The sequence below is a fragment of the Babylonia areolata genome, chromosome 13, assembly GCF_041734735.1.
Source record: "Babylonia areolata isolate BAREFJ2019XMU chromosome 13, ASM4173473v1, whole genome shotgun sequence".
Lineage (NCBI taxonomy): Eukaryota > Metazoa > Mollusca > Gastropoda > Neogastropoda > Buccinidae > Babylonia > Babylonia areolata.
The window spans coordinates 24021453-24031452 of record NC_134888.1 but is presented as its reverse complement, the minus strand read 5'-3'; positions in this window follow the sequence as shown (position 1 = coordinate 24031452).

The following is a 10000-nucleotide window of genomic DNA, read 5'->3' as shown; positions in this document are numbered from 1 at the left end:
CACTACGTTACACGACATTGTATCTGTATTTGTATTTCTTTTTATCACAACAGATTTCTCTGTGTGAAATTCGGGCTGCTCTCCCCAGGGAGAGCGCGTCGCTACACTACAGCGCCACCCTTTTTTTATTTTTTTTTTTTTTGTATTTTTTTGCTGCGTGCAGTTTGATTCGTTTTTCCTATCGAGCTTGATTTTCCTACAGAATTTTGCCAGGAACAACCTTTTTGTTGCCGTGGGTTCTTTTACGTGCGCTAAGTGCATGCTAGCACACGGGACCTCGGTTTATCGTCTCATCCGAATGACTAGCGTCCAGACCACCACTTAAGGTCTAGTGGAGGGGGAGAAAATATCGGCGGCCGAGCCGTGATTCGAACCAGCGCGCTCAGATTCTCTCGCTTCCTAGGCGGACGCGTTACCTCTAGGCCATCACTTCACTGTTAACATGACATGAACTCAGTGACATGACATTACATCACATTCCAATGATCCCCAAGAAACTAATGCACTGACTGTACCCGAGGCATATCATTTTTGAGCTGACGTCCCCCTTGCCCCACGCCCCCCCCCCACCCCCCACCCCAGGACCCCCCACCCCCACCCGCTCTTACCCTTCCATCCTTATTGTTGTTGTTGTTTTTTACCCCCCTCCTATCCCTCTTTCTTCGTCCGTGCCAGTTGCTGTGTGCATGTCTGTGGTAATCTGTTCCCTGACAGCATGATGAATCATCTGCCAGTGTGTGTTATTGTATTGTTATTGTGTGTATGTGTGTGGCATTGTGTGTGTGTGGTACTTGCGTGTGTGTGTGTGTGTGTGTGTGTGTGTGTGTGTGTGTGTGTGTGTTTGAAGATGCTTTCATGTGTGAGTGCGGTATGCCTCTGTGTGAATATATGTGTGTGTATGTGTGTGTGTGTGTGTGTGTGTGTGTGTATGTGTGTGTGTGTGTGTGTGTGTGTGTGTGTGTGTGTGTGAACTTGCTTTCATGTGTGCGTGTGGTATGTGCATATGTGTATGTGTGTACGTTTGTGTGCACACACACGCGCGCTCGCGAACATGCCTTCATGTGTAGTGTGTGTGTGTGTGTGTGTGTGTGTGTGTGTGTATCTTGAAACAAAACACTGCATATTACAGCTATTAATTCCAAAATCCTTTGGTGTTTTGAAGGGTAGCAATTAAAGATGTTTGTCTAGTTTGCATTTTTGTCGTCGTTGTTGTTGTTGCTGCTGTAGTTTTTGCTGTTTACTTAAACACTGTCGATGCTGGTGTGTTTGTATTCGTTCCAATTATCTCTTGGGTTTATGCTTTTGATGTGCCCCGAGTCTTCTTGTTTATTCAATTATCTCACTGCTGTCTTCGGTGCCCTGATGCCAGTGTTGGAAGCTTTGTAGTTATTCAATTATCCGCCGCCTTCATGCTTTTTTGATGTCCGTTTGTTATTGTTAACTTCAAAAAGTTACGTTGTTTACAGTGTCGTGTGGGTGGAGACAGAGTATTTTGCAAAACCACAGATAGACGAACAGACAGACAGATAGACGGAGGGGCGGAGGGGCGGACAAAGAGACACAGAGACCAAAAGAGAGAAGAAAAAAAAAATACTTAGACAAGTTAGGAGACATGTTAGTAGTAGAATGCCCCAGACTCAGACACAGGACACCAGAAGACAAGTAGAGTCTGGTCGAGGAGAAGGGACGCATAAAAAGCAAGTTTCCACACAGACAGAGAGACCAACACCAAGAGACAGAGGCTGTGAAGGAGAAGGGAACGAGTAAAATGGAAAAAAAAAAAGCGGTTTCTTCAGAAAGAAGACTCGCTGTCTCAAGTTTATCCCCGGAACAATGGCTGAAAGCTTTCTCCTCCCCCCCCCCCCACCCCCCCCGCCCCCTCCACCCCTCCGCCCTCCAACAGGAGTGAACAGCCAGACAACAAAGACCGCGTCATCCCAGCCTTCCTCACACAGTGACACAACACCGTGAACGGTGCACAAAACACACTGCACAGGCCCACAAACGAGACCCAACTTCTGATCTTTCCACACACAATAGCACGGACGTCCAGTGTAACCCTCCCGTCCTCACCCTTCTCTCTCTGTCTCTTTCTCCCATCCCCTCTCTCTGTCAACCACTTACTTACTTCCCCCTTCTCTCTCTCTCTCTCTGTCTCTGTCTCTCTTTCTCTCTCTTATCTGTGTCTTTTTATTTGTCTTTCTCTCTTTGTCTATCTTTCTGTATGTCTCTGTTGGTCTCTCTCTTTCTCCTTCTCTCTCTCTCTCTCTCTCCCTCTCGGTCTCTGTCTCCATCTGTGTGTGTGTGTGTCTCCCTCTCTCTCTCCCTCCCTCTATCTCTCCCTCTCTCCGTTTTTTTTCTCTCCCGCTCTCTCTCTCTACCCCCTCTCTCCCTCTCTCTACTCTCTCTCTCCCTCTCTCTCAACTCTCTCTCCCTTTCTCTCCCCCATCTCTCTCCTCCCTATATATCTCTCTCTCCCCTCCTCTCTCTCTCCCTCCCTCTCTCTCTCTCTCCCCCCTCTCTCTCTCCCTCTCTCTCTCCCCCCCTCTCTCTCTCCCCTTCTCTCTCCCCCTCCTCTCTCTCCCTCTCTCTCTCTCCCCTTTAGTATATGGAGAAACTAATAGGCACCCAATCTATATTAACTCTGCTATTAGATGCATTCGTTACTGGTTAAAGTTATTAAAAATGAATAATACTCGACTGCCAAGTAAATCTTACAATATGCTATATGATTTAGACTTAAGAGGCAAAACAAACTGGGTATCGAATGTACGAATGTGTTTATGTGAACTTGGTTTTGGGTATGTATGGGAATATCAAGGAGTAGGGGATGAAATTAGATTTGTGCAAATTCTTCGTCAACGATTGATAGACTGTAGGTGGCAGGAGTGGGAAAACCATATTCAAACGAGTGAAAGATTTGAAATTTATCGAAATTTTACCTCTGATCATATTGTAAAGCGATACCTTCTGTTTGATTTTAACAGACACCTCAGATTTACATTGACCAGATTTAGATTTGGAATCTCTGAAGTAAACACACACAGATATCGTTACAAAGCAACATGTCATTCTGAACAATTGTGCCCACTATGCAAAGAATCAAGAGAGGATGAAGTTCACTTTGTTTTAAAATGCCCTGTGTTGACTGACTTACGAATACAATTTATTCCCCCCAAATATTATATAAATCCATGCTTGTTTCGGTTATGTTTATTAATGGCATCTAAAGATGAAAACACCATACGTAGTTTTGCTATGATTCTTTTTAAAGCACTGCAATTAAGAGAGACACTCATTTCTTAGATTCACTGATAGTTTGTTGTGAATGACGTTGTATTGTTTATATTACCAATTGCAATGACACATGTAAAGCTGTTATTACCCCCTATTCATATGGGGCTATGGCCTTAATTGAATAAACCATCTTGAATCTTGAATCTCTCTCCCCTCTCTCTCCTCCTCCTCTCTCTCTACTCTCTCTCTCTCTCTGTCTCCCTGAGCCCGTCCTCATTCAATTTTCTTTGTCTACCTATCTAACCGTCCCCCTTCTCTCTCCCTCTCTCCTTCGTTTTTTGTCTTTCTCTCCCTCTCTCTCTCTCTCTCCCCCTTGTTGTCTCCCCCCTCTCTCTCTGTCTCTCTCTGTCTCATTTGATATCTCTCTCCCTCCCTCTTTCGCTTTTTCTCGGTCTCTCTTTGTCTCCTCCCTCTCTCTCTCTCTCTTCCTCTTTCTCTTTCCATTTCCCTTTCCATTATGGCAGGATGAAAACAAGCCAATTGTGTTTATTCCCTTTTTCCCCAATAAAAAAGGTTCATTCGTTCGTTCCCCCCTCTCTCTCTCTCGCTCCTCTGTCCCTCTCTCCTTCTATATCTCTCTGTGTCTAACCAACCCCTCCCCCCTTCTGTTGGGAGGATCATTTACCAAAGCTCATAAATCCACCTGGACAATGAAAAACAGGACTGAGTCCCTGGCTTGAATAGGGACTCATCATTTGTGAGAAATACCAGGCCCCCAGACCCAAGCACGACGTTGGAAGTCATCTTGCAAATTGTCTGGCTTGCTTTCGATTGCATGCGATTGGATCAAAAGGGAATGATGATAGCTGGTCGTCATCAATATATGTATATATATATAGAGAGAGAGATAGATAGATAGATAGATATAGATATATGATAGTGTGAGTGTGTTTACTGAGCAAAGGAAATGTATAGCTACAAGCTGCAAAAATTGTGTTGGAGACAAATCAATGTTTTGAAAATCAGAGTCCTAGCTAGAGCGCGCGCGCGCATGTGTGTGTGTGTGTGGAGAGAGAGAGAGGGAGAGAGAGAGCGGGGGTTTGGGGGGTGGAAGTTCGGTGGATGTGGGCGATGCACTGGGACACACACACACACACACACACACACACACACACACTCAACACATGCACCCGCATCAGTGCAGAAAGAGAAAGAGAGAGAGAAAGGCAGAGGGTGAAAATGGAAGGGGGAGGAGGGGAAGAAATATACGCATCAAATTCATCATTTCACATCCTTCCATGCATGTTGCATTAATCTTTCTGCCCATAGCAGCATCGTTGTCGGCAACGCCGGGAACAAAGATAAGATAATTGTGATGAGGAACTTATCGTTAAAAAAAAGAAAAAGGGCTGTGCTTGCTGGTGACAGTTACATACCCATCAATCTCAATTTACGTGTCAGAAATAGAGGGACTTGCCCTCCAGAGCAGACACCAAAAAAAAGGGGACCACCACTGCTCTAAAAATACATGGATAGCTCATTGGCCGGGAAAGCTGAAGCCAACTGCACGCCATATTGTTTCTCGTATCTGGCCTGTCAGTCCGTTGACAAGTCGTCTGCTAACTGGTGGTAGTTTCTGAACTGTAACCGTGTATCTTCGATGAAATCGTGGTATGCTTGCCCCCACGACATTCTAAATGTTGTGTCTTGATTGAAAACTGCCAATGGTTTATCTACCAAAGTTATTACAGGAAAGCAGTGCAGTGACACGTTGCACAATCTTGCTGTGGAAGCACACACAGGAATGTCAGCTTAACTGACGCCACGAGCAAGTAAAAGCTTGCCGTGAAGCCAGCTGAGCGCTCGGCTACATATATGAAGTTACCGCTTCGCGCTGTACTGACACGAGAAGCAAAATGGCTGATTGAACACTTCCGCTGGCTTCAGTTGGCAAAGGGGCTCAAAGAAGGCATGCGCTATCCATCTATTTTTAGATTAGTGGACTTCCCCTCCAGAGCAGACACCAAAAAAGGGACCACCCATAAACCGGAAAAGGGAGAGAAAACTGATCTCGAAACGAGCGAGCGAGCCCAACGCGTTCTGCATCACATTCTCCACGTCTCTCTGTTTTCAGCCTCGCTCAGCCTCCAACTCCTACCCCTCCGCCTCTTAAAAAAAAATCGACAACCCCCACTATCTCCCACCTTTCTTTGTTTTTGTTTTTTTCTTTTCCTTCTTTCGCTTTTTCTTTCTTTCTTCTTCTTCTTCTTCCAGTTAATTGCCTCCCTTCCGTCGACTGCAAAAGGTGTGCCAATTAAAGCGTCAGGCACGTGCGCAACAGCGTGTAAGGCCCCATAACTCTGCGGCGCGTGCCGAACAAGTTGATTGGCCATGGCCAAAGACATGCATGGATTACCTCCTTCTGACACGTAACGGTTTCGATGTTGTTGTCGTTGTTGCTGTTTGTTGTTGCTGTTGTGTTGATGACCAGAGATACCCGTGGGCTGTAACTGTTTATGGCATCTACCCTTCCTTCTGATCCTCAGTCATCTTAGGGGTGGGGGTGGGGGTGGGGGGAGGGGGTGGGGGTGAGGAGGAAGGGGTCGGACTGGAAGGGCATGACCTGTGTTAGTGGAAATGAACGCCGCTTGTGCTCAGGTGATTCCTTTACTTGTCTTGAAAGCTACACTACCAGTCAATCTGACAATTCTTCCAGTACTTGTCTTCAGAAGGAAAAAAAACATCAGCCTTAGCAAAGACCAAAAAATGAGCCGCATGGTTTCCGATGCCTGCTGCATACTTTTCGTGTAAATAGTCAAATCTTAAAACGTATGTAATATTTTTTTTATACAAAAGTCACATAGATTATACGTTGTCAGTGACAGTCAATCAATTAATAAATCAATCAATCAATCAACCAATCAATCAATTAATCAATCAAATTAGTTCGATGTCCTCGTAAAAATACAAGGAAAATTGGCATGTGGGCGAAGAGATAGCACAGAATATTACAACATTAAAATAGCGTTTTGTCATTCATAACATTGTAAAAAAAAAAAAATAAAAAAAAATCTGGCACACTCAAAACGTACGAAATACAACACATAAAACCACACATCAGTTCTCTCTCTGTGTCTCTCTGTCTCTGTCTCTCTTTTTTGTGCTCATTTTCGCTTTTTTTTTTTTAAGCTATATTCCCTCTTTAGGGCGAGGGCTGGATGTAAAAAAAAGCATGTTACTTGCTTATCTGTTACCCTCGATAATAAAGATCTTTTTTCTGTCTTTGTCTTAGTCTCTCTCTCTCTCTCTCTCTCTCTCTCTCTCTCTCTCTCTCTCTCTCTCAAAAACTCTCTAGACTTCTCCTCCTCCACCTCCGCTCGCCCCCTCCCCTGCCCCCCTCCCTCTTTTTCTTCTAACCACCCTGCGCACGGGCCCAGTTCCTGACCATGTATCCCAAACTCCTATTCATACTCCTCAGAGCATTTTTTGAAGTCCAGACACATCAATTATACCATTTTGACTTCTTGAAAATAACGAACACATGTTTCTCCATATACTTGAAATTTCATCTAAATCGTCGAAGCAATTTAACACGGTTGAATACATTTACTCGAAACTGAAACACAACACATCACAACACAAAACACACACACACACACACAACACACACACACACACACACACACACACACACACACACACACACTGTCGTTGATGAACAGAGAGCAGCCAGAACTCCGAACTGAGAAACTTATCATAATATAGCAATGCAGTTTCAGTTTCAGTAGCTCAAGGAGGCGTCACTGCGTTCGGACAAATCTATATACGCTACACCACATCTGCCAAGCAGATGCCTGACCAGCAGCGTAACCCAACGCGCTTAGTCAGGCCTTCAAAAAAAAAAGGTGAATGAATAATAGATAAGCTTACATAAATAAATAAATGAATAAATAAATAATAATGCAGTACAAAGTTAATCATCAAGCACATCACACAAAAAAGAAGGGGGAAAAAAGAGAAGTGAAATTGAACCTATACTTTGCTCTTTTGAAATGTCAACAATTTACTGATCAACAAAACATTAAAGAACAAGAGAGGCAAGGCCTTCAAGACTCACTTGTGATACACTTTTTTTTTAATCCAAGCTTTTTATGTACTGAGTATAATTTCAAAATGTAATGTTTAAGATGAGAAAGATCAGTTTAAAGCAAATTAAGTGCCCTAGCATTAATTACAAAGTAATGTCCCTTTTTTACTATCTGCACCAAAACGTTTGCAAAATAAATAAAACTTCCATGCTTAGCAAAAGAAGTTCCTGTTTGAACAAAAAATGATAATAATGACTGCTCTTGTTGTTGGGTCAGAATATCAGATCAAAGTGCTAAGTTTAGAGAATACAAAAAAATATAAATATAACAGTAAATGCAGTTTGCATATAATTAGGCTTCATTTTTGTGTGTGCCCATCCCAGAGGTGCAATATTGTTTTAAACAAGATGATTGGAAAGAACTGAATTTTTCCTATTTTTATGCCTAATTTGGTGTCAATTGACAAAGTATTTGCAGAGAAAATGTCAATGTTAAAGTTTACCACGGACACACACACACACACACACACACACACACACACACAACCGAACACCGGGTTAAAACATAGACTGACTTTGTTTACGCAAGTGAGTCAAAAACCAACAAAACAGAACATATTGCGTTAGCGAAACACAGTTTCACTGATGCACATGAATATTTTAGTTTCACTGTCGACCTTCCGATCAAATTAAAAAAATTAAAGAAAACACTTAATCAATCCACATGGAAAATTAACTTGTGCAATCACAGGCTCGTTGTAAACACCAGCATAAAATGAACAAGCACAACATAAAAAGAGATTAAAACTAGTCAAACGAACAAAATCCTTTTCTGCTAAGTCCTGACGGACGTTGTTCCCAAGGAGAATTCAACGGAGGCGCCCATCAATAAAAATTTTAAAAAATGATAAAAAATAATAGAAATAAAATAAGAGCAACAACAAAAAAACAAACAAACATGCCTATGGTTTCCTCCACCATTTTCTTCACCACCACCACCACTTCACCGCTCTGCTTTCTTATCAAGCGGCCAAACAGACCGTGATGGTTCGGGTATTATCAATCTGAAATCAAACGAAATGGAACTGAGCAGTGGAAAATGATTCTCTTCAGTAAAAAAAAAAAAAAAAAAAAATATTAAAAAAAAATGCAGAACTACAGATGTGCAGAGTCTGCAGACAGATGTCTGTTCCTATTTGGCTGTGGAGATCAGTCTTCCATAACATGTCCTGTGGCTCCTGACCTCTATTGGGATTCCGACTTTACATGCTTCTAAAAGAAAGTGGGGGCGTGGGGTGGGGGTGGGGGGGAATTACATCCTACCGAACCATGCAGAGAGAAAAAAAATTGGGACCAAGAAATCAATAACAACAGGGGGGGAATATGTCGAAAACAAAACACTAGCATGTGTGTTGAATGAAAGCATCAGCCTCACCAAATCTGGCTTGGTATGAGATCGTTTAAATATATATATATATATGTGTGTGTGTGTGTGTGTGTGTGTGTATGTATTAGATATATATATATATGTATGTATGTATGCATGTATAGGAATGTGTATTGTGTGTGCGTGTGTTTATGTAAGTTTGTGCCTGCCTATGTGTGCGTATGTGTTAAGGTAGCTGTTAGATACACATGTATGTCAAAATGTATGTATGCAGTGTGTGTGTGTGTGTGTGTGTGTGTGTGTGTGTGTATGTGTGTGTGTGTGTGTGTGTGTGTGTGTGTGTAGTCACATTTTGGTGTGTGTATGTAACATAGATATAATGTTTTATGTTAACAAAAGCGTTTTTGTAAAGCACCTAGAGCAGATTTCTGGATAGTGTGCTATATAAGTATCCATTATTATTATTATTATTATTATGTATGCGCGCGCACACACACACACACACACACACACACACACACACACACCCATATATATATATATATATATATATATATATATATATAAAACACAAACCCTGTCCGCTTCTGTTTGTTTTCTAATCTGACAAAGGGAGCCTTCAGCGTGCAGAGGGGAGTGTAAGGCGATCCAACACGATCCACGGTGATGTTGGTTTCAGTCCTGTGGGGATTGCCCCCCAGGAGATGTCCCTGTACAAAGCTGTCCTGTCACAATGGGCAGTGAAACATGAAACGTGGGAAAATGTATGTTGTTATTAAATAACCAACGATAACTAAAATAATATTTTGATCGATGTAAGGAGGAGTGTCGGAATAGAGGGTGGGGGTGGGGGTGGGGATGAGGGGTCCGGGGGGGCCGGGGGGGGGGGGTGGTGGACGGGGGGAGTGGGGGGGGGCAGGTTCTGATATGAACAGGGAGTTACGATCATAATTTTTTTTATAAACACAGTCGGTTCATAAGGTTCAAGCCAAATTTATTATTCCATGCATATAATATGTATACATATGCACACACACACACATTATACATGCATACATACATACATATATATATATATATATATATATAGAGAGAGAGAGAGAGAGAGAGAGAGAGAGAGAGAGAGAGGCTGACAGGCAGAAGGAGACAGAGAAACATATTCAGAGAGAGAAGATGATAACCACTGGAAGATAATGGGTATCACAGTTCTGTTCGGCTCGAACTGGGTAGTTCTTGGAACACACATTTCCTGCAAAACAGACTGGAAACATTTTAACCGTAGTCTTGTT